Source organism: Rhipicephalus microplus, unplaced genomic scaffold (genome assembly GCF_043290135.1).
Source record: "Rhipicephalus microplus isolate Deutch F79 unplaced genomic scaffold, USDA_Rmic scaffold_45, whole genome shotgun sequence".
In the NCBI taxonomy this organism is placed as follows: Eukaryota; Metazoa; Arthropoda; class Arachnida; order Ixodida; family Ixodidae; genus Rhipicephalus; species Rhipicephalus microplus.
This window is the reverse complement of record NW_027464618.1, coordinates 1,366,809-1,392,207: the sequence shown is the minus strand read 5'-3', so window position 1 is coordinate 1,392,207 and position 25,399 is coordinate 1,366,809.

Sequence of the window (25,399 nt, the reverse complement as noted above, 5' to 3'; positions counted from 1 at the left end):
CTTTCCTAGCCCATATAGGTGCCCTTCATCCCACTGGCACGAATCTGCCTTGCATGAAAGAGAGAGAGCGAGGAGAAGGATGTATGGAGGGAGGGATAGAGGTTGAGAGGGAGAGATGAAGAAAGATGAATGAAGGGAGGGAGAGAGAGCGACAGATAAAAATGAAAAAGGTTTGACGAAGGTATTGAGGAAGAGATAAAGAAATCGATGTATGAGGGATGATGGAAAGAGGTTAAGAGATAGAGAGAAAAGGGGGAAGGAGAGAGATGAAGTAAGATGACTGAAGAGAAGGAGGGAGGGAAAGAGAAAGAAAGAGAGAAGCGAGTGCCCGACGTGAGCGCTGACAGAGTACTCGAGACGGCGTTTTCTTGGCGAGCGCCAGCCCAGCATTTTGGCGACGGGCCTTTGTGCATGGCTAAATTGTTTACCGCGTTTATCTTCTCTTTTTCACATCATGTATGTCTCGGCTCGTTAATCATATATTGTGATTCAGAGGCGCAGCTTTGTATTCGCTAAGCAGTGAACAAATCGTCGTCGGTGGAATGCTGCTGACAACGGAGCTTAGAATTTCGCGCGCACATTAATTTGTCCCTGTCAAGAGGCGCGCTGAAAGGCGCGCGTCTTCGGTGATATCGAAACGTAGTGTTTATATCTCTTTGGAGTGAGTGCCGATGAGAGAATACCAGATGATGATTACCACCGCTGAGAATCCACTGCAACGCATCGAAGCACATCTATGTGAAAACTCGATGACGCAGTAATTCAGTCGTTGCGTCACAAAACGATTATTCAAGGCAACGTACCGACAGTTGGTTCCTATTGGAGCTTTGCGTTTGCTTGTTAAATCTAACGTTCTCGTACCTGAACGCCACCTATATACTGTTCATACTGAAACTGAACTGAACATATACTGAACATATACTGAACATATACTGAAAAGTATTTCGCCGCGATCTCTCACGTTTACACAAAGCCATGGTTATGAGACAGTCGGCCGTGCACGTGAATCCAACCCGCATCCTTCAGGCCAGCAGTTCTGCATCTTATTTGATCAATTAGAACGGGGCCCTTTCTTTGCTTACAAGAAATTCCTATGGTAGATTGAACTCACCTTTCAACATTCGTGGCCGGGCCCTTTTAACCTGGGGGATGATATCTGGGTTTAGAGGTTCATTACCACAATAATATGGTATGAACAAACGCCGTATAGTGAAGCGCTCCGCAAGTTTCGACCATCTGGCGTTCTTCAACGTGCACTGCAAGACATCGCACTGTACATGCGCCTCCATAACTTCTCCTGCATCGAAAACCGACCGCCATAGGCGGAAAAAATATGATTCAGGTGGCAGAAGGGCAATAGAAGTAGTTTTAATACGGTAACAGTTATACGAGTTATCAAGTGAATGAAATAGAATCAATTCGAATTACCACTAGTAAATGAGACTGTTTACAAGGTAATCTAGAAGGAGGCACTCGACTATGCTTAGCAAAATAGTTGACCAGGTGACAGGTTGTTCCAGTCTGTATTTGTTAGCGGAACGAACGATAACTCAAATACATTTGTTCTGGTATGTGTGTATGACGAGTGTGCCACTATACAAGTGAAGATAGGTATGGTGGCGGGTCGAGCCCGAGCTTCACATTAAGCAATGAATGCAAAAACATCAAAAGCTGACCTTTTTGCTGGAACTACTATGAAATAAACGTATTGAAATCTCATAAATTAAATAACGAAAAACTTGATGTTAATAGGACCGACAGCCAGTTTTCATTGTACTTGTTTTTCTTAGCGCAAGGAAAAACTTAACCGTCAGGTGCTTTAATCTCATAGTGGTATACGCGAGATAGTTTGTGAGTCATCTATAATCAAAATTCTTGTTCTGTGTTGATTACGAAGTTGTATACACTCTATGGATTACGCAAACAGTTGGGGGTGAGCGTGACAGCGGTTCATTGCGCATGCGCCCACAGCTCGCGCATGCGCAGTGGCTCGACAGGTCGCCTTAGTTGCCGCAAAGAAGCAGCGCCATTTCTCCGCTTGTGGCTATTCTGTGTTTTCTTTTGCCTCGGACGCTGCAAAGAAACAATTCATGGATGAATGATAACATACTTACTCACTTACTCTACTTTTGAGCCCTATGTGTGGTGCACATGAAAGCGTCAGACTACGTATACAGTAATGTTAGTGAAGTTCACGGCTCCGTATTATCCAGTTTCAAGGATCTTTCAGTAAGCTGCGCGAAATACTGGTTACTGGTGATTTTCAAGCACATTTAGGATTACAAATCCTACTCGAATGGCTATAAGGATGCTAGAATCTGTCGTTATGATGCATGGTTTATTTTGTTACCAGAATACAATCAAGCGTTCTAGCTAGTAGTCGCTCCCTTTACTTAATGGGCCACTCAAGAGACAATACAAATAGGCACATGGTCCAAGGAAGTCAACGCCAGCGCCCTTACCTTCCGAAACACCCGACGGGACCACTTGTCGCACGCGATGCAGCTACGACCACTGCTGGCTACAAACGCTTATCGCCTTTTTTTTTTTCTCCGCGTACCTCTTCTCCGTCGACGAGGCCATGGTGGTCGACCTTCCGCCATGCGTAGAAGACCGGTGCTGTGAATACGAAGGAAGCGCAAAATGAAAAAAAAATCCAAAAAGAAAACGAGCCAAAATTATGCCGTGAATTTACGTGCTTCGCTGCAAGTGTCGCCAAAAGACGATAGCCTTTTGCCGGCCTTTTTTCGTGCATAGCGTCGCAATTTCATCGCAGCCTCAGAAATACAAATTTCTCTAGAATAACGTATCCATGTATTTTTTAGTAAAGGAATACCATCTAATACTTACGTACTGACTTCGTGCCTCAGATATGCGAAATAATTACTTTTTGATCGACTGTGTTCACTAGTAATAACGTATCCCCCAGTTCAAGATGACTGGGCGTTCAGCAAGTGATTAAACATTGATCGGGTAGTTGAATCGTCTGACACAGACCGAATGACGGACAGACAGACAGACAGACAGACAGACAGACAGACAGACGGACGGACGGACGGACAGACAGACAGACAGACAGACAGACAGACAGGCAGGCAGGCAGGCGGGCGGGCGGGCAGGCAGGCGGACGGGGTTCAAGTATCCCCGTCTTTAAAAAAGTGAATGACCACTGATCACACACGGAAATCATCATACACTGTTTTTCAAATCACGAGATCGTTATTAAATGAGCACTATGCATCACCGTCAACCACGGCCACGTGGCTCGCCTTTCGTTCCGTCTCCTACGACGAGACGCCGTCGCTTTGTCCACAACCTGGAGCGACAAGTTTTTCTGACCTTTCGCCGGTCTGCCTCCAGGACGGGGGACCTCTTTCGAAAAAAATGGGACGGAACGAGTAGCGAACGAGGCATATCAGTGCCGTGACAGGAGGCTCCATCTCATCGCCTCGCCCTCCACTCCTTTTCGATGCGTCGCGTCGGGTCATTGTTCACACCTGGCCCCATTAGGCGCAAGAAAGGCTGCGTCCTTTCGCGCTTCCTAATGCCATCGTGACGTCGTATCGTTCACCCGCCCTCAGGGCGCGCTGTTTCTGAACCCGAAGTGCGCTTCATCACTTTTCTGCTTGCGCGTTTAACGTGCGCCATTCGTTCATCCCCTGCCACGCGTCTCGCATATGTCACTGCTTACTTTTTTTTAAAGTCCAGGCGCATCGTGCTCCCGCCATTCCTGGCCAGAACAATATAGGCGCGCTCCCGCCCACACTCCCTCTATTCATATGCAACGCCTCCGAAATGTTGAATTCATATATAGGTAGCTGCACGTCGTGCTCAGATTTAGAATAATGTCAATGTCAAGAAGGTAGAGAAAGATGCTCGAGCGAGATTTTTTTTTTTGTCGAGCTTGACAGCGTACATGTCACCTCCCCATTATAAAGGAGACGCTTGTAGCATCCATCTACTCATCCATCCGTTCCGCTGTGAATTTGTGCTCCGCTCTGAATTTGTGCACGTCGAGATTGTTTTCACTTGTAGCTTTTGTTGCCTGTCGTGCCTCTTGCATGTATACACGTGGTTATATGTTTTTTTGTGTATGATGGCACGAACAATTATGTTGCAGGTTCCAGCGACAGCCCTAGTTCTAGAATTCTTAATTTCTTGAAGCTTCCATAATTATTTTCTAGAAGGTTGTTTTGTCCTGTTTGTTTTACGTATACGTAATAAACTAATGTTTGCTGCCTGGTCCCCGCCGTTTGTAGGCTATTTTTCACCTAGTTTTGTTTTCCTTTGTCTCATATTTCCACTTCAGGAAACGAGCAGACAAAAGAATTGTTCCTACAGATAGCAGTCGCCCATACTTTTTTTTCGGTTCTTTTATCTGTTCGTTTGTGTGTTATTTCATTATGCTAACAAACGTTAGTGTAAACTGTTGGTCTAGTTGTAACCATTATAATCTATGCCTTTGATATTATTATTATTATTATTATTATTATTATTATTATTATTATTATTATTATTATTATTATTATTATTATTATTATCTGGGGTTCAACGTCGTCTCAAAACCAGGATATCACCACGAGAAACGCCGTAGTGGAGGGCTCCGAAAATTTCAACTATCTGGTGCTCTTTACTGACATCGCATGGCACCATATTCCCTACCACTTCGCCTCCATCAAAATGCGACCGCCGTTGCTGGGATCGAACCTGCGACCTTTGCGTCAGCCGCCCAGTACCCTATCCGCTGCACCGCCGCGGTGGACGTGTCTCTGCTTTTGCTTTATTGACGATCGCTAAGAGGTGAAGCGATGAGTACATTTTATGAGCACACAGTACCTTATATTTTCCGACCGTAATGCTCGAGCTGGTGTTTTGAATATCGTACGCCAAGCGCCCTGTAGGAAACTTGAAGGAACCAAATGATTGTGCAATAAATGCCTATGCATTGACTTTACGAAAAAAAAATGAACTGAAATTGCATCTTTCTGTACTCGTTTTTGCGTTAGTTTGCAGGGCCTAACGATGGTGTCGCTTTTTCGACATGTTCCCTGTTGCTTTTGAGCCTCAACAGGTGGGCGGCAAACACCAATGGTGATTTATGCACTGATGTAACCAATAATTGAGAAAGACATTAAAGAACCCTTGCCGTTAACCCAGGGATAACACTGCGGCCCCAAGTTTCATACTCTTAGATTAGCCATATCTGTACGAATGCTCTTATTCTGGCCTCTTTTTTAGAGTGAAAGCCTCATGTGCCTCATCGAATGCAAATTATGACCTTCGGCGTCACGGAGCAGAGATGTGCGAAAATAGCCACCATGCGATGTCATGGGGACTACATATATCGCCAAAGTTGGGGACGCCATTATCACATCACGTCACATGACGCAGTCGTCACACGGTACCGTAAACTCGTCAAATGTACCGTAATCACGGAGGCAATGTAATATCGTATACTTCCGATTTTGGAGGCTGTTCACAAACCACGTTAGGTGCGAAAAGCTTTCGAAGGGTTTCGGGGCAGCATCAATACACGTATGGAGAGGAAAAAGATAACGACTTTTGCCTGCGATTAGTCATAGGTGAATGGTTAGAGGACCCTGTGTTTTTTTTGTTTTTTTGAATCTGCGGTCCCGTATTCACGGAACTCAAACCGCATGAACTGATGCGAAACATATGCTGTCAAGGAAAATATAAAAAAAAGAAAGAAAGACCTCGCTTATGTATGTGGACAAGAGGGAATCTTCCATCAAGTCGGTCAGGCTACAAAAAGCTTTGGAGTTGCCGCAATGGTCTTGTCAGCCACCGCCCAAACTGCCTCGCTAGGCTTTACAAATGACTCTCTCTGTATCCGGCTCAAATATACTTTCATTTTTCCTTTGCGAATTTCGAGAAGTCGTATCTTCTGTTGTACACATACCTTGTATTCGACCAGTGTTTTTTCATGCCGCACCTGCTCTGCTGCACATAACACGCTGAGGTCTCTCGGATACAGAGTCTCTCTGATACAGAGCGATCCCCACCCCATGAAAACGACTACGTCAGTATTCCATACAAGTCCGATCTAAATAAAGCTATCATAAGGGAAGCAAAATCAACATAGACATTGTGTCGGCTACTTTAGCATGCAGGGCGAGTTCTTCGGTGTTTTCCCCTAGATCATCTGTCTCCAAAGCTCTGTGGCCACTTTATCTACTACCTCAAAGAGAGAAAAAAAGAAAGAGCGCTTTGTCTCTTCATTTTCTTTCTACCTTTTTTTCAGTTGGAAATCATATTACGCAAACACTCTGGCGCATCGCATGCAACATTGGCCGGAAGATCATGCTTCTTTTTTCCGAGTTCGGGCGCCTCGTTAATACCTGATTTCGAGTCGTTCGATACCCCAAATAATCACACTATTTTCCCATCTTTACCTTGCTTCCTTTTTTTGCCCTCCAAGATCCCAAATGCTAATACTTAATTTCCGTCGCGCTCGCAAAACAGCTTAACCTCGAAGATTCTGTGCGCACATCCCCAAGAGATGTTTATTTACAGAAAGGCAGAGACGCTGCCCGCTTAAGAGCAGGCGGTGAGGGCTTTGCGCTAGCTGCAGAATTCGCCATCGCCAAGCACGTCCGTGTTATTGATTGATGGTGATCCTCCGTTCATCCCATTCTGTAGGAGCGGAGTGGTTCCCTCAGCATCGAGTCTGGACCGGTCGCCGAGGCACCAAATCCAGCTGTTTCGAAGAGCTCAACTCACAGCTCAATGGAGCCGCCTAGCTTTTTTTTGTTTGTTTTTATGGCACGTCCACTCTTTTTAGTGACAGTGTTCTGAACTTCCGAATACCTATTGAAAATTTTGCGTGTGCGTCTTGCTCTATACGCTACTTCAACTTAAAAAAATACATTTGTTTCACACATCTATTGGTACGTTCTGCTTGGGTATCAAACTCAATATTACTTTCGGTTCTACGCCACATATTGTTGCTCCACTGTTTCACAGACTTCCCTTCCGCGTCTCACATGCCCGACCTATAACGGGTCACAATGAACTTCCGCCTTTAACCATCTCGGGTCCAGACTCTTTCGCGAAAACGTGCTTCCGTAGCAGCGATGCGGAAACATTCTATGAGCGGATCACGTGTGGATAGCCAGTGGCGCTAGCCCCGCCGCGGTGGTCTACTGGCTAAGGTATTCTATTCAGCTGCTGACCCGCAGGTCGCAGGATGGAATCCCGGCTGCGGCGGCTGCGTTTCCGGTGGAGGCGGGAATGTTGTAGGCCCGTGTGCTGAGATTTGGGTGCACGTTAAAGAACCCCGGGTGGTCGAAATTTCCGGAGCCCTAGGCTCCACTACGGCGTCTCTCATAATCATATGGTGGTTTTGGGACGTTAAGCCCTACATATCAATCCATCATCAGCCAGTGGCGCTACAAGTATGTCAAATCCTTTCCCGCTTCGTTTTCATGCGTGCTGCTGAAACGTTTTTTTTTTTTCGCCCGGTGCTTTCCTCGATACGCGTCGCGCTGTTGATCATGCGTACTGCACCGAATTTCTCGCGGCTTCGAGCATGCATCTAGGAGAACGAAAAAAAAAAAAATCGCAGGAGAAGAAGGCTGTAAAGAAAGGGGCTCCGCGGGTTTGGTGAAAGTGGGAAGTCGGGAATAAGCACAGCCGGCAGCAGACTCGAATACGAGAGAAACGGCGCGCGTGCCTCGACTTGCTTGGCTGGCGTGCAATCCGATGACGTCTGCTGCAAATCGATTCCGAGTGCGCGACAGGGGCGCTCCCTCATTTCCCTCGTTTTCCCGATGCACTCCCATTCCTTCTACGGTTAGGGAAGTGGCGGGCAGAAGGGAAACAGAAGGCGAGATGACCGTTTGCTCGGACTGGTGCGCTGGCTCGACTTGCTCGCTGGCGCAAACGCTTACTGGCGTCGTCGTCGATCCCTGCCTTTTGCTGGGCACCCCTTTTCCCCCTCTTCATTGTTTCGTCTCTCGATCATTCCGCGTGATGCTGCTGTTTTCCTTTTATCTTAACTTCGCGCGGGTTCTCATCTCGATGGCGGTGAAGGCTCGGACGCTTATTATTTGCGTGGCGGTTTACTCCCGACAAGCGTCGCTTGCCCCCCCTCCATCTCCTTTCTGACCCATTCCTCCTCTTCGCTTTCTCGTTTGCCGCGTGTATAAACCGTTTTCTCTCGAGGCTTACCTAAAGTTCGTAGAAGGTTCCATGCTCCGTCGGTTTTATTGCTGTTTCCCCTAATGCCAACTCGCTTTGCTCTGCAAAACGACGATGGTGGCGCACTGCACAGATCGCTTGGGACAAGATCGCATCGACTTTTTCCCCGAAAAGCGAACGGCGACCGCCAGGCGAAGTAGTGTCCGCTGCACCTATAGGTGGAAGTTACGTGACTTTAACTCCCTTATAGTAACGGTGTCTTTCTTTTCTTGACGAAGCCGGTCTTTTTTTAGACGCGGTGATGACATCATAGCCGAAATTTCGATGTATGTATGTATGTATGTATGTATGTATGTATGTATGTATGTATGTATGTATGTATGTATGTATGTATGTATGTATGTATGTATGTATGTATGTATGTATGTATGTATGTATGTATGTATGCATGCATGCATGCATGCATGCATGTATGTATGTATGTATGTATGTATGTATGTATGTATGTATGTATGTATGTGTGTGTGTATGTATGTATGTATGTATGTATGTATGTATGTATGTATGTATGTATGTATGTATATATGTATGTATGTGTACTAATTGGGACCCGGCAAGTCTGCGTTGGCGTCGCATAAATTATTCTGACGCCCTGTACCACTAATTGCTCGCGCAAGAAGCAACTCGCTCGGTGAAAGCAATATGCGGGCTGACCGCGGGTGCTGACACAGAAAGAGAAAGAAAGGCTCGTTTCTCCGCGTAGTAAAATGGAATGACGTAGTGCGGAAAGCAGAGGTAGCTCAACTTATTGCTTTTTTATATATTTTGTCCTTATTTTTTCTCTTTAGTATTCGTCGCTCCTTACGCTCGCGTGCGTCGGCAGTGCTAATATTACGCACTCCCGCACACATAATAAGAATGATACGAGGAAACCCAGGAAGAGATTTCAATCCTTGCCCCGAAGGACCCTCTGCTCTACAAAGATTTCCTCATGGTTGCCGACTGTGAAAACGTTGGCGAAGGCATTTTGAGATGAGGAAAAAGAGGAAGCGAAAAAAAAAAGAAGAAAGCAACGAGTTTTCTCTGCAATTCATCTCGGTCCGTTGCGTCCACCTACCCGGAATGTGTCTTACCCAGTGTTGAGTCTAGAAAGTAGGAATGGAATTGCCGAGGATACGAGGCAGGGGAGTGAGTTGAATGATGCCGCATTAACTTCATTTCCGGGGTTTCTTTTTATTCATTTGCTTATATATATTGAAAAAAATGCGGCAGGGAGTTCCCTGCGAAAGGTTTGCTGCTGACTGCTTCTATTTATTTATTTTTTTCACCCAGCTATTGCACTAACGGTTCGCAGTCTGCCTGCGCTCATTTTTGCTCTGTTTCATTTCTTATATATTCTTATTAAGGCCTGTTATTTATGAGTACACAGTCATGACAGGTCACTATGCTTTTTTCTTATATCTCTTTTGTTCCAATTATTTATGACTCTTTTTAGGGCCAGTGCTAGTACCGTAAGTGTAACGTATATATTTACTACTTGGCTCTATTTCTTTTCTTTGTTTTGGTAATGAATGACTTTCAGACGTCTTAATAGCTGTGCGAACAATTTTGTGCCGCCAGGAGCTTCGCCACACCACATTTGAATTTGTGCGAGCATGCGCATTTCGGACTGAGAATTTCTCGGGTGCGTCTGAAGCCTAAGATACCGTGGTACATGTTTCCGGAATTTTTACAGTACACTTTAAACGACGTCTTGTGTTTTCCTCCACGCGGGACATTTCTTGTACGCTGCAATGATCGACTTATTTCTGGGCGTCGTCGCTATCATGGTATTTTCAGCACCGCGACGATGAGCAGGACATGAGGGCTGAAGTCGTGCTAGCTTGCCGGCTTGTTCAAACATTTTTCATTGCTTCAGTTTCACCTTCGTTTTCTTCAAATAGATACAAAGCAGTTTATGTAGGCGAAACACATGATTCATCAAAGATGTCTAAATATAGGGACACTTTGCAAAGTGTGTTAGAGGAAAGCCCGCGACCATTATACTGACTGTCATGCCTTTTTTTTTTTGACTCTATCAGGAATAACTTGATTGATGAGAGGTGTAAGGGGGAGAGGCCACAGCAATGACGCGCGGCTTTTGCTATGCATCGTCACGTGATCACTTCATTGCTGAGAGAGTAGAGAGGGAAAGGCCACAGCTGGCGCTGTTCCAGAGCACAGAAGGAGGGAAGGGCGTGTACGTCCCCCCCCCCCCCCTTTCTGTGCCCCGGAACGGTGTCAGCTACGGACGCGAGGGAGAGATATTCAAGGCTCTCGCCTTAACATTGACCTCCGCCGACGTGCGCTGCGGAAAATCGTTTACATGAGTGATGCGAAAAATCGTTACCACGTGATTACGTTACAGTACGAAGTCATCCAGACCTCAGAAATCGCAAAAAGCTATGTCGTCATCTATAGGCGTCGCATGGCGTGTCGCCACATGATAAAATCGTCGAACGACATCCTGGCTTGGTCATCATGAGTGCGCTGATCGCGGAGATAGTGCAAATCCGGGTGGGGTGTGGAAGGCTTTGCAGCGCCTGTGGCCACCTTTGACCAAGCGAAAATTTTGTGCAGATATGTCACCATGTGACATTATGTCATATGACGTCATGCTGACGTCATATAGAAACGTTATCATAGGATGACGATTTCTTCACTCGTGCCTGACGCCCACGGTGAAGTTTTTTCTTTGATTATGCATCTAAGGCTTTTGTTTGCCTGAATAATGATTGATATGTGGGGTTTAACGTCCCAAAACAACCATATGATTATGAGAAACGCTGTAGTGGAGGACTCCGGAAATTTCGACCCCCTGAGGTTCTTTAACGTGCACCCAAATCTGAGCACACGGGTCTACAACACTTCTGCCTCCCACAGAAATGCAGCCGCCGCAGCCGGGATTCGATCCCGCGACCTGCGGGTCAGCAGCCGAGTACCTTAGCCAACTGACCATCGTGGCGGGGTTGCCTGAATAATACCTAATGCGCCGGTGAACCTAGCTGGTACCTTATTATGTAAAAGTGGTATTTCAGAGGGAAGTTTGTGCTTTACTACAGGAAATGGGGAATATTTCAAACTTCCCTAATGGGCCTATTTTTGACAAGCAATTAGATACGAACTCTAAAACCAGTCGCTGATTTTAATGGCCGGGTATGTGGACTATATGCTGCGTAACGTTAACGAATCGTGACAAATCGTGTTCACTTGTAGATAAAATAAATGTACGTCGTCATGCTCTGAAGGACCTACAATACGGGCTCCACTATCCCCGATCTCCCAGATAAACCACGGTAGGGATTTGTCACGCGCCTTGTGCAGTACAAATTGCTGTTGATGTATACCACGCTCAGTAGAAGGCGATGGTACAGAGCTGCCAAATGTTGACAAGGTGTTCGTGAAACTCCCGTCCTCACTTCTTGGAAAATATAGCGCACAAATCTGTCTTGGTGATTCAAGAGATTCCGGAAGCGGTCTTTTTTTTTTGTTGGGGAGGGGGGGGGGGTCATATTTTGCCGTTGTCGTCACCAGTTAGACAGAGTCTTTTGGGCGGTTTATTACGGCAGTACTGCCGTTTTTATGACGAGAACGTGGTGTCTGGTGCAAGCCTTGAAATTGCGCTGTTATTAAGATTAAACAGAACCCCCAGCGGGTGGTCTTGTGCGGGGCAATGTATGCAGGTAAATGTGCTCAAAGATGTTTATTTGTTTTGTTTTGTTTTGAAATGTGATACAGCCTGTTTAGCAAACTACTCTACAAAATTAGCTGGTGTTACTGTGGCTTCTTCTTTTATCTCTCCTTTATTTATTTAAAAAGTTGGCTCGAACATTCGTCGTGCCGCTTCTGTTTGTATACCCTAGCCCTGTCTTGCGCGAATATCCCGCCTTCGTTCTTTCCAGGTGGCCAAGACAAAAACACTACCATTGGCCAAAACGCGCTCCTTTCTACATTCCAGATTGGCACTTTTTTCCATATTGTTGCGCATTAGTCATTTTCTTACTTTGTGCACTTTTGATTTCCTTCGCACGTGTCTAATCTTTTTTTTTTTTTTCTGGTGGAGCAGCGCTCTCAGGCGTATGTAATCCCCAATACGGCCGATACGTAACCCTGGACCGTTTCCCTTTCCGGCTGCTTCGCACAGTTGCTTCCCGTTCCGGTTTATGTTCCTTCAAACTTATTGCCAGCTTCGTAAAGTTCACTCTCTCTTTATAAGTCTCGCCAGCGTTAAAACCCGTCAGATACAGACACCGTTTCCTGGCAATGGTCTTGATTTTCCTCTCTTTCTTCTATAGGGCGCATTTCTCTCGCTCTCTGGTACATCGGATCATGATTTCGCGTGACTCAGTTTTTACAAAGCCATATCTTTATTTTTTTTTTCCTTTCCTCAACGGTCGAACGTGAACTCGTAAAAAGGGTAAACGGCAAGAAATGGTCTTTTGGTGCAGTAAACAAGGGTCGATGGTCATGCGCCCGACATTTAAGGCGCCCATTCCTTCGCCTTTTTTTTCCTTTCGTCAACGGACTGATGTTTTGTTTTTGTTTTTTTCGTTTGTTCACTCCGCGCGAAATACCGTTCGGTCTTTCTTTTTTTTTTAATCGTTCCTTGGGCGCCCACTTGCCGCGGTATTGCGTTAGTTCTAGGCTCTTGCAGCATAATTTGCGGTTTCCGAGCTCTAGCATTTGCGTAGTCTTTAGTAGCTGACCCACAGAACGCGCATTATTATTATTATTATTATTATTATTATTATTATTATTATTATTATTATTATTATTATTATTATTATTATTATTATTATTATTATTATTATTAATAATAAAACTTCTTGCACGACCGTTGTGCTTCTTGGAGGCAATTTATTTCGAGAATAAAATACCAATTCGCCCATCGAGCCACGTTCCTTTATTTAGACGAGACGAGGTCTTGCGGTTTCAAGTGTTCGTGAAAATCGTCCCTGGCGTTGGTGTCAACGTGCAAAACTCCCCGCAAGATACGCACGTGTATACTGTGCACGCACTCGTACAGACCTGAAGCCCATGAAGTGACGCCTACAGAGCGCGCGCAACAACGCACGCAAAAAACACATCCTCCCAGACAACTTAGAAGTGTGGCGGACTGGGCTATTGTTATGACATGACGATGGTCATAGTGCGAGAACAAAACGACGACACAGACCTTCGTGTCCCTATTGTCTCTGTGTCGTCGTTTTGTTCTAGCGCTATAACTATCGTCATCCCAGACAACGTTGCGTCCGGCAGGTTTCACTGCAACCGGGAGCGCCGCGAAGCCGTGCCGCGCTTCAGTTCCCCTCTTGCTCGCTTCATTGCGGGATCCATTTTATGGGCGAGGCAACGCTGGCGACGTTATTTTGCCGGGCTAAGAAACCGACTCGAGGCGCGCCTTCTCGCGTCGTTGAGTGCGCTTTCTCTCTACACCATCTGCACTGCCGCCGGAGGGCCTCTGTATGTTGCGTTGCGTTGTGTGTGTATGGCTGTATTTGTGACGCCGGCCGGTGCGTCTTATTAAGGTAATGCGCTCCCGCAGCGCCGCCTTTCTCGCTGCCGCAGAAGACCTCGCGCGCTCGCATTCTCCAGATTTCGCGCGAGCGTATAGCAATCTGGACGCCGCTTGCTTTTCGGTTCGTGCCGGTGCTTTCCAGCGCCGCCGGTGCTTTTTTTACTTAATGCGCCAGAAGTAGAACGGAAATTCTCGTTCCCTTCCCGGTTCCCAAGCAAGAGGAAGTGCGGGACCTTCCTTACACCTCGGCGTTTCTTGCTCCCCCACACAATTTTTCCTCGGTCGGCTTGCAGCTCGCGCTTCCTGTGTGCCGCCTCCATCCGCTGTTCTTATTGGACGCCTTTTTTTTTTTTTTTGCTCGTGATAGGATAAGAGTCCTGGGGCTATGAATGGCTAAATAAAAAGAGGAAGAGGAGAAGGGGAGGAGGACGTGGCGGCCACGGATAAAGTGTGAGCGCCAAACGCCTAGAAAGACTGTAGTAGTCAGAATGAATGCACGTGCCCACATTGCGAGCTAGGTTAAGGGACGTGACCTTCTTCCGCTATTATTATTATTATTATTATTATTATTATTATTATTCTGCTATTGATGTTGCTTCATTGCTTACAGATATTGCTTACATTCATTGCTTCAGATATCCTAGATGAGTCAGAACACCATACCAGACTAGGCTAAACAGTGAATCACATAAGTAGAATCATTTTGCTTGTAACCACCTCACGTACAAAAATGGGAGAAGAATCTGCTTCCGCATGATGACGGTGCTGCCTTTTGGCGTCGTAGCCTGTACTCCCCGAATCACCGACTACAATTCTTTACTCCAACACTCCATCATGTGGATACTTAATGCCCTTTTACGCGTCCTCTAATCGCCACAAGACTTCATACATGTGAAATGCGAGAGGCTTGGCTTGTGGAAACGGTGGAGCTCACCCGGCCGGGTGGGTGGCGTGAGGTCGGCGGACGTACCGACCATCTAGCGTTCGTCAACGTGTAGTGACATCACACGTAACGAGCCTACTTTTTTTTTTTCTTTCATTCAATCATTATCCCGCTTAAACCGAAGGCATTGCAGCAGGGGGTTACAATGTCGAGAAAAACAGATCTTCATTATTACAGCACACTTGTTCATGCGATAAGCGATTCCATTCAGTAATGGAACTAACAAAAGCGAATTAGCATACCAATTACATCTGGCATGGTACTCTAAAATCTTGAAACAATGATCATTTCCTGAACAGATATAATGAGGACGGTGAAGGTGCTTTTCTTTTCCAATTCTGGTTTTACCATCAATATTTGGTGCATGAGTTTTAGCCGCAGTTTCCTTCGACGCGATGAGAGTAATTGCCATCCTTGTTCATCAGTGGCGCTACTATCATTTCTTGAGTGCCTACTTAGGACATACCTTGCAGCTATATTTTGTAATTTTTAAAGTTTGTAACTTTAAGTACTTTGCCAGGGGTTTCACTTCCACCGAGATGCAACGGCCGTGGCCGGGAGCGAACCCTGGACTCTCGCTTTAGCAGCCGAGCAAGGTAGCCATTATTCACATCAGGTCGCGATATTCAGAACGTGCTCGTTGTGGCGCATGACCTGAAATGAACTTGGGGTTTTGTTTCGGAAACCAAAGAACGACAATAGGTTGCACCATCTCCCGCTAAAGGGAACCGTGCGTAGATGTGAGGCAGCGGGCGCTAACGCTTGCACTGGCGGCGACGTTGAGGCTGGCGCTCATCGCGGCGTGGCGCAGGAGAGGAACCTGGGGAGGCGCAAAGCACGAAGTGATGGACGAGTGTTTCCTGCAGGAACACGCCAATCACTGCTAATGGGCAATGGGGGATAGGAGGCTCCGATTGGATGAAGAGGCCCGCAGTCCGCTTTCAGTGAACGCGCACGCTTCGAATTATCATTGTTCCAACCATGCACAGTATAGAAATCTCCCACTGGAGGTCAACGGTTGTGCAGCGCGAGCAGTCGGTTTTTTCGATAGAAACTCGCCAGCAGACTCTGCCCATGCGTGTGGTGAGGCAAGGAAGGGGAGGGGGAATAAGAGAGAGAAGAGGCAGCGGACGCGCATGCGCAGTAGGGGTGGTCACGCCGCACACCGGATTGAGCTCGACCCTGAGCTGCTTCGCATCTAAAACTAAGGCTACAAGTGTTGTAGAAGCCGCAATCGTGAAACCTATGAGCAAATAAGCCTACTACCCAATATTCCCGTGGTGGCTGAACGATCGCAGCGCCACGGTTTTCTCTAATAAATCTTCCAGTAAGTTCCACAACCCTCATACCCGCGCAGTGTGCGTGGATTCCTTTCATTCTACGGAACCAGACGATGAAGTTTTGTCTATGGACGAACAGGGGCTGTCTTGGGATGCTCCAATTAAGAAAAAAAAACAAGAACGAAAGAGCCTCGATTCGAGATGGTTCTTTCCGGCGCTTCGCCATTATTTCGTTCCGCGCTGCTCACGCCCAGGTTAGTGGCTGACTCGCGCTTGGCGTTTCTATCAGCTCAGTGCAGGCGTCGTTGGCGCTCGGAAAAAGCGAGCCCAACAATTGTAGCGGGCAGGTGGGCGCGCTGACGTACGTTGACTAGTGTTATGTGCTCCGCGCTTCTATACTTCGTTGTTGAGCTAAACCATGCCGGCACTGTTTAGCGCGCCCAAATCTCGTTAGTGTTAGCCGCTGAGTTCGCTATTGTATACCTTCCTTTAGTTTCCGAGGTGTCGTTCGACGACAGCTTGTATACGCCTGAGTTGTTCGGGGCTTGTGTGTGTGTGCTGGTCCGTGCGTGTGCGCGTTTGTGTGTTCGTGTGTGTGTTTACGTGTGTGTGTGTATGTGTGTGTTTACATGTGTGCGTGTGTGTTTGCGTGCTCACGCGGGAGCACGCAAACACACACGAAAATGTTTTATGCCGGGGTCAACCACGGCTCCGCTGGCGTTCTACTGTCGCGGACAACGTTACTATACACATAACAACACGCTCGCACAAAGTCTACACGTATACAAATGCGCAAAATACAGTGACGGTAGTGCAGTTTTGATGGGCTTCTAAGTTTGATTGACTTGATTGTAATTTAGCGGCGTGAAAATAACAGGATACAGGACGCGGGTGCGACCAGGAAAAACAAGGCCTGTATTGACAGAACAAAGAAGCAGCCGCTTCGACGTCGTCTTTTTCGGAGCAACCGTGGGTGCTGCTCATCACTTCGTCGTCCTCTTGCCCGGCCTTTAGCCGTGACAATATGTGGGGTTTAACGTCCGAAATCCACCATATGATTATGAGAGACGCCGTAGTGAAGGGTTCCGGAAATTTCTACCAACCTGGGTTTCTTTAATGTGCACCCAAATCTGAACACACGGGCCAACAGCATTTTCGCCTGCATTGCAAAATGCAGCCGCCGCATCCGGGAATCGATCCCGCGACCTGCGGGTCAGCAGCCGAGTACCTAAGCACCACTATACACCACCGCGCTGGGGCTGGGCTTTCAATTTTAAGTGAGCTGTTAGTAGATGTTTGAACGCACACAAGTCACGCTCTCAGACGATGGCTTCCAGTAAGCTATTCCATTCTTTGACCGCGACAGGAAGAAACGGCTTGCTTATGACATTGGTCCTACCGAAAGGACGTTGGAGGGTTCTAAAATGAAATGATTGTTTAGATTAGTGGGAGGGATAACGTAAGAGAGAACCACGCAAGTGGGGAAAAGAAAAATATAACTGTACAAAAAAAATAAAGTCGAGAAAACTTACGTCTGACAACCAGATTCTGGAAGTCTTAGCACGTCTTAATGAAAGGGATGTTTGATGAGTGATCGTAAATGGACGTAATAAGCCGGGTGCGCTATTTTGAATGGACTCCAACAGATTATACAGATAGGTTTGATGAGGGCTCCAAATGGGGGATACGTATTCGAGATTCATACGAACGATGATTACGTACGCAATTTTACAGACTGTATACGAGGTGATGGACATAAAGTTCTTCGGATGCAACCAAGCCGCATTCATGCGTCAGCCACTAAGTGTGTGATGCACGTGATAAGAACACGTGAGAGTGTTATGAATTAGCGTGCCAAGGTATCGGTAACTGTCGGCATATGCTAGGTTTGTTGAGTTTAAATTGTAGACTCATTCTGAATTAGACTGCTTGAGAGAGACGCGCACGATTTGGAGACATCGATCTGCATCATCGGCTGTGAACACCAGTTTTTAACTATAGACAGGTTGTCATTTTGTAGAAATTTATGATCGTCAGGGGTGGTTATTTGGGGACAAAGCACATTAACCATCAAATGTGCGGACTGCGGTCTGATTTTTTAGAAGTTTTTCGTAAAAATACCAGTTGCAAGTGAGCGTTTTTTTATCGCTTGTGCGCTTTGTACTGAACCACTTCTGCGTCCGCCACGCTCGATTCAGAACCAAAAAGCCCAACAACTCACAGTTTTGAAGCGAAAAAAACGTCTCGCATTTATAAGTACAGAGCATAGACAAACACGAGCGCTTTTTTTGTGTGCACTCTGGCTTCTGTCACTGTCATTCAATCACTGAATCATAGATGGTTGCTCCTAGTTCGTTTAGCCGGCTCGAAATCGTTGAATCGAGTTCATCAAACGCGTACAGTGGGGCAGAAAAAAAAAACTGTACTTCCGCTGCAGTAGGTTTCTCTGTTGCTGACAACTGGACTTGATGACGGCAGGGAAGTAAATACGGCTGCCCGTACTATCGTAATGCAGCTACGTAATGAAAAAGGAAGTGTGATTTGGATCGGCAGGAACACACGTCTGCTTGGTGGCATGAACCAGCATGCTGCCATGGCCTTACGTGCTTGGAAGTGTCAGTGGGAAGCATCGGCTGAGAGAAGGCATGAGAAATGACGAGGAAGAGAGAAGGGAAACAAAGAAGGCTAGCGGGACGAGAGAGTGTGTGTGCGAGAGAGAATACAACAGTTACTCATATTCCTGTGTTCAAGATACCAGGCGTCATTAGCTAGGTTCGCAGCGAAGAAATGTTGGCCCCTCTGTTGTGGCCCCTTAACGAACAACCGGTGTCCGCATACTGTGGCTTGGTTGTCGGACTTGTCTCGAGTTCTAACAAAACCGTGACAACAAACGAATTTTCGTCGCTTGTTGCCCGACTATGACAAAGAAAGAAATGACTTGAGCTGTACAATGGGGGATAACAAAGTACGTGTTGTTGCAGCTAGTGGAATGAAAAAAAAAGGGGGGGGGGGCATGTAAACAAAATAAGCGAAAAGCAACAGATCAAACTAGTGAGTTCAGGAAAGGCAGAGACACGTATACAAACTGTTCTCTGTAGCACGGCAAATCGCCTGTGGCTGTACGGACCGCATTTGTGGCTATTGCGGTACCTAGTTTCCGCCAGGATGCCAAAGCTGGTTTTGGATTCAAAACATGAGTAAGAAGTGGTTGCACTGTCCACTCTAGGGCTAAACTCGTGAAGCGTGTGCGAATGAACCGAGGTGTCAAAGGGGGCTTGATGATGACGCATGTCTTTTTTTTTTTTTTCATAGGCCCATGCCATGGCTTGTTACCCAATGACTTGTAGTTGGAGGCAGGTCGGCGTGGCGTACGTGAAGAGGGTGGCTTAGTGGTCCGTGAGCTGCCTTCACGAGTGACATCTTTCTTTTCGATGCTTTCTTTCTGTTTGATGCTGTTGCGCCGGACGTGAACGCGGCTGGGAATCAGCAGGCAGAAGCGAGTATAGTGCGTCCCCGAAGGACAAGCAACATTTAAACGCTATTTTCGTGATCTGCCTGTTGGCGCACGCTCTCTTCATGTGTCTTTCCCGCACAGAACCTACCGATAGCCAAAGATGGAAGAGGGCGTCCGGCTGCAGTGGTGTGACCGTGAGGCCGATACAATAAAAGCTTTTCTGACTTTGTCTTACCGTTTTCCGTGAGGTGACCGATCTCTCATGGAGGAGTTGACAGTTCTCGAAGGCTGTGCTCTGTGACAGGGCCTTTTACTAAGTCATGTGGCTTTGAATACCACATTTCCATCCGTACTGCCTGCGATTCATAGTATATATTAGCTGTCGATTTCTAACTACTGCCACCTGTTAGACGTCTTCTTTATAGCACTATGTTATAGAGTCGCATTGTGTATTCATTCGACCTCGTTCCGATGTCCGACTTGGGCATCTATTTTTCTATTTTGCCGTTTGCTAGTTGTCAGGCATTCGCTACTTCTTTGGTTGTAGTTATGCCGTTACAAATATAGAATCTCCCTGTTGCTGCGACAACAGTTGCTTTGAATTGCGGGATATGTTTATCTAGAGAGCTATCAGTATTTTAGCATGTTGCGGAAATACGGTACGCAAATATATGCGGTATACCGTATGACCCTACCGCTGCTCCTTCCCCAATCGCTGTGCTTTTGCCAGTGAAGGCACCTCAACAGTACAATGGCTTTCTCACAAGTTACTGCAGGTTTGTCGCGACTCATCGTGGTCTGTCAGCCTACGCACTCTTAACGAGGAGCCTGTCGACGAGGGAACGCACTGCATGGCACTGGAAGCGGCTAAAGCACAGTGAGCAGCGGGTAAGGACGAGTGGTACCGTCATACGGTACTGTATTTGCGTACAGTATTTCGGTAACTTGCTAAAAGACTATTTTATGCATGAATAGTGTGCGTTCGGCACATCGGTTCACTGGCTTACGCTTCGTTTATTGGTTGTTTCTTTGAGAGGCGTGTCATTTCATCACAACTGACCCACATGGAGCAAAGAAGCGAACAAAATGAAATTTCCTGTACATGCGAATAGGAAACTATCGGTGCAGTGCGCGAAAGAAAAAGTTGATTTTGAGTCTACGGTTTTCCATGTACGCAACAGCAAGCGTAACCGAAAAAGAAGCTGTAATAATAATAAAAAAGAGTCGCGGGGTCTCTGATGCTTTAGCCGCAAGACGACACGAAGGCTTAAGCCTTCTTTTTATTATCAGTAGAATGCATTAGTTCCGCAGACGAAAACCTTCTGCGCCTTACCTGGTATTGCGCTGATTTCGAGATCGGAGGCACGCAAGCTTTCCGGACCTCAAATACGTTTGCAGCACCAAGCGACGATGTCATGTGTTTACGTAGTCATATGACGTCACGTTATATGACATCGTGCTTGTGGCCTCATCATAACGTTACTATGACGTCGCGATATGGAACGTCATAGTTTCGTCATGGGATAGCCACAAATATTGTTGAGCTGTGACGTCAAGGTGACAACTATGGTGACGACATCAGATTATTCTTTCGTAAACGGCAGTGTGAGATTTCGTAAGTGGCGCCGACATGTGCGCGTTATGTCCTCGCGTGTTTGCTACGTTATAATGCACAGCTAATGCTGAGCACGCAATTATAGAGCTGGATAGAGGATGGAGTGCCCGACAGTGGACTATCCGGTATGCCGGCAAACGCGTACAGAATTTAGTCAAATGTAAGTTACAGGAGGCAGAAACTACCCTCGCCCTTCCCTGCAATATTTTAAGGGGAGCGGAAACGCGCAAAGCTCACATCTCTGTGCGTGATTCTGTACAGACAATCGAGCACTATTGTATTGCGAATAACATGTTTTCAGCAGCAGGCGCCGTCCCTTGCCCACGTCGTTCGATGAGAAGACACTGCATACAGGGATGTACGTACACAGGCGCCATTAGAGTGTGGGTCAACGTCCAGTACAGGTCATTCGCATGAAATGGTCCTCAGTGTGTGCGCCGGAAACGCCTACGAAGTCGTATTCTTCCGTCCACTTTTTCTTTCTTTTCTTTTTTGCTTTTGCTCACTCAACCAACCAATTCTTTCGACATGGAGATCGTCCCTTTTTCTGCGGCGGAGGTTGCATGTTTGATGACGGTACGCCTATATTTTGAGGCGCCGCTTATAACTGACCCATTTGATATCTTCGTTTCCCGGTCGAAAAAAAAATGCTCTAGCTCTCGCTTTTAGAAACGCGCACAATTCAGGTGACGGCGTCACGACAATGTAATCATTCGAAGGTAGTCAAACCTTGCGGCACCGTGTGTTACTAGTTTATGAGCAGTAAAAAGGACGCCACTGGGTGCCTTGTGCATTTGCCCAAGACGACTCGAAAGCAAAGACCGTCTTCTCCCACTTATTTTTAGTCGGTTGTACCTAAAGATGGCTGTTTTAACACCGGTACCCTCACTTGTTCCAGCACTGCTTACTTACAAATGTTTTTGTATCCGCAATTGATCCATTAACCAAAGTAGGCTTTTCCTTACAGAGAGGCTTAGTGTGGGGAGGCCAGCTTGCTGTGCTCTCGTTAGCTCTGCTATTTCGGGAGTGTTTGCAGTAACAGTAGCTTCGGCCTCGTAAACGATCTACACTTCGGTGTGACAGCGATACGTTCATATACCAGGATGGTGTGTATGAGTGACAACAGTTCTGTGTCTCTCAATATCTTCCTTTAATCTACGTCTGCATCGGAACAATTTCTACGTCTGGAACAATTTATTCCACTGAAAAACACGCACAGTATTAGCTTGCAGTCTCAGACGGGCCCATTTCGGCGCGCACTGCATATATTGTCTTGCATACAGTAAAAAGTTTAAAAGTCTCACTGGACCCACTATGTACTTCAAAGTATATAGTGTTTATGCAGGCTTCGTGGTTTGCACTCGATCATACTTAAAATAAAAAGAAGACATCGCATCATAGGGACTCTGAAGAGAGCCACAAATATGGGCTCTATGCAGTTTGTAGATAAGAAACAGTCCGACGTGTCATTTACTAAATTTTCTTCTCAAACTTGGAGATGTCTCGCGGAATCTTCATTCGTGAGTTTCAACAGGATGAGGTTCGCTCTGTACACGCTAGGAAGGTGCTCGCACTACGGCTTCACTGTTAATGTCCCTGGATGAAGAGATTCGCTAATGCGCCGGCACGTTTGAGTGCTTAACTCCGTACGGAGTGTGAAGGAAGCAGCTTGTCATGAGAGGGGTTTAGGCAAGGATGCTTTTTTGTTTCCGCCATTGCGCCACTGGTTGGTAGACGTTACCGGAAACGAGCCAGGTTGGGAGAGAGGGCGGGCAAGCTAGTGCGCACTCAATCACGTCCTAAACTGCGCCCCTGCTAAATAAATGAGTGAGAATCGCGTGCTCGCATGCCTCGCCTCCGTGCGTTTTTTTTAGATGCGGAGCATCTAATACTCGAGGCTTGTAGTGCGGCGCCGTCCGCAGGCTTCCTCCTCCTTCTTCCACCATCTGTGCATCCCTTCCTCCTCTACACACCGCGCGCGCTTCACTCCTCCACCATCTGTGCACCCTTCCTCCTCTACACACCGCGTGCGCTTCTCCTCTTCACGAACATTCGCTAGCTGTATAATGTAGCGCGCATGCGCCGTCACGCTTCGAGAACATCGGCAGCTGACGCGCGCGCATGCGCCGTCGCGCTTCGAGAACATCGGCAGCTGACGCGCGCGCATGCGCCGTTGCGCTTCTCCCCCTTCTCGAACATTCGACAGCTGACAGTGCATGCGCCGTCGCGCTGTATATATACTCAAGGTCGGCGCTCGCTCGCTCAGTTGCCGCTCGTCGGTTGGTTTGTACGGCGCGTCGACGTCCGAGGTCGCAATGATCGACGTCCCTTCGACCAGCGCCGGCCAAAGTGTTGGCGGAACCGCAACCAAGTCGTCGTCCGAAGACAAGGCAGCGCGGAGAAGAGCTCGCGACGCCGAACGTAAACGTCGGCGTCGAGCGGAAGATTCTCAACTTAGAGAACGTGAAGCCGCTGAGAGACGTCAGCGTTGAGCAGCAGCACCGGATTCGGCCGCTTTGAAACGTAAGCGTCGACAAGAGGACCCGGACTTTCGAAAACGGGAAGCCGAGTGCAAGCGTCGGCGACGAGAGGCCGATCCCGATGCTGCCCGCGAGCGCAAGCGCGCCGAGGTAGCGGCGTGGCGCGCCAAGCAGTATGCCACGCCCAATTAACACCCCGTTAACCAATTATATGCTCCGCATCCTCCTCAGTGTTCCCCCGAGGGAAGCTGCGGGCAATTTTTTTTGTTTTTATTGGTGATAAAGCGTCAAAGAAAGAACACTCTCATGCTTTAGCAGAGCTATGCGTTGGGTTACGTAACAGTTATTCAGCATTTTTTTGGCGCTTTGTATTACTAGGGAAACTACAGGACAGGTGGCGCGCAAACACACAACTGGTCTATTCACTTCTTGCAAAATATCAAGTAAATATTAGCGATCAGATAGGATAGGTAACGAAAAGGGCGAGACTAGGCAAAAAAAACTAAAAGAAAACAACGTTGATGCGAAATTCTGACGTAAAATAAATTTTGTTTACGCTCACTAAGGCGTATGTCGTGAATAACCCGGCTGTGAGTGAAAGCACCACCTGTCCTGTAGTGCCTGTCTCGCACGCGTCTCGCAATGCAAAGCGGACGAAATCACCAACTTCTTGTTCTAACCACGGTCCTCGCTGTTTTGAGGATGTACTTGCTCGAAACGAGGCTTTGCACGTGGCTTGTATAGAAAGCAATAAATTGAAAGAAAAAAAAGAAAAGTTGAGCAACGGTAACGCAGGAGGCATTATTTGGTCCCTTTTTCACGACATCGTAATACGTGGTGTCCCTACAAATTAGAGCGGACTGGCGCTGCAGCTTTCTTTGAATGACCGGTGTTAGCTAAGCGCAGATGTATATAGATGTCTCAAAGGAATGCATCTTCGTTTCTATTATTTTTTTCGTATTTTTTTGTGTGGTGTTGCAATTCGTTGCCCGAGCTTGAAGTCCTTGCCCGTTCAGTGCGTACTGTCGCTGAAACTTTTCTCGCATCCTGCCGTTTACGCCCGGCCGTATTTTGCAGCCGGAGAATTTCCGTGCAGATGCTTCTGCGCATGCAAATAGACGCTGGCGGCTCATCTCACAAATAGCTTGGTGCATGGGTACACACGCAGATCCGTGAGCTTTCTGCCTTATTGCCTTTTCCAAGCCGAGAACGGTCCGTTGTGTATTTTCGATTCTTGCATACGGGTATTTCTTCTTTACAGACCGCATGATCTTAAAGTTTCTATTTGAAACTATCCGGTTCTTGCTCGACCGCTTCTGCTGTTCCTGCTGGCTCCCAATACCACTGTCTTCCGAGTACGCAATTTAGGCCTCACGTTCGCTTCCGGTTTCTATTTCACTTCCGGTTATAGTCCAGCTTGGGAAGGCAGGCCTGTGTGGTGAGTTCGGTGTGAAACTATGTCGTCCAAATCGTGGACATCACATCCCTTTGCGGAGAGCATTTGGAGTCCAGACACCAAAAAGCCAGGACTCATAATTGACCGAGTTAAATCCTGGGGATAGAAACATAAGAACTATACTCAGCAGCGGTATTTGCAGTTCTCAGTCCCAGCTCGCGACGAAAGTTATAGTGCGAGAACAAAACGACGACACAGAGACAAGAAGGACACGAAAGACACGAGCGCTCGTGTCTTTCGTGTCCTTCTTGTCTCGGTGTCGTCGTTTTGTTCTCGCGCTATAACTATCGTCATGCCATACCAACTATAGCCCAAGCTGCCACACTTCTAGGTTACATTCCCAGCTGGCGAGTTGTGCCTCTCACAGCTCCAAATTTTTGCCACGTTGTCGCCTCAAAATGATTACAAGTTCTCTGGCTTTCGACCACACTCCCTTGAGATGTGGCATAATGTT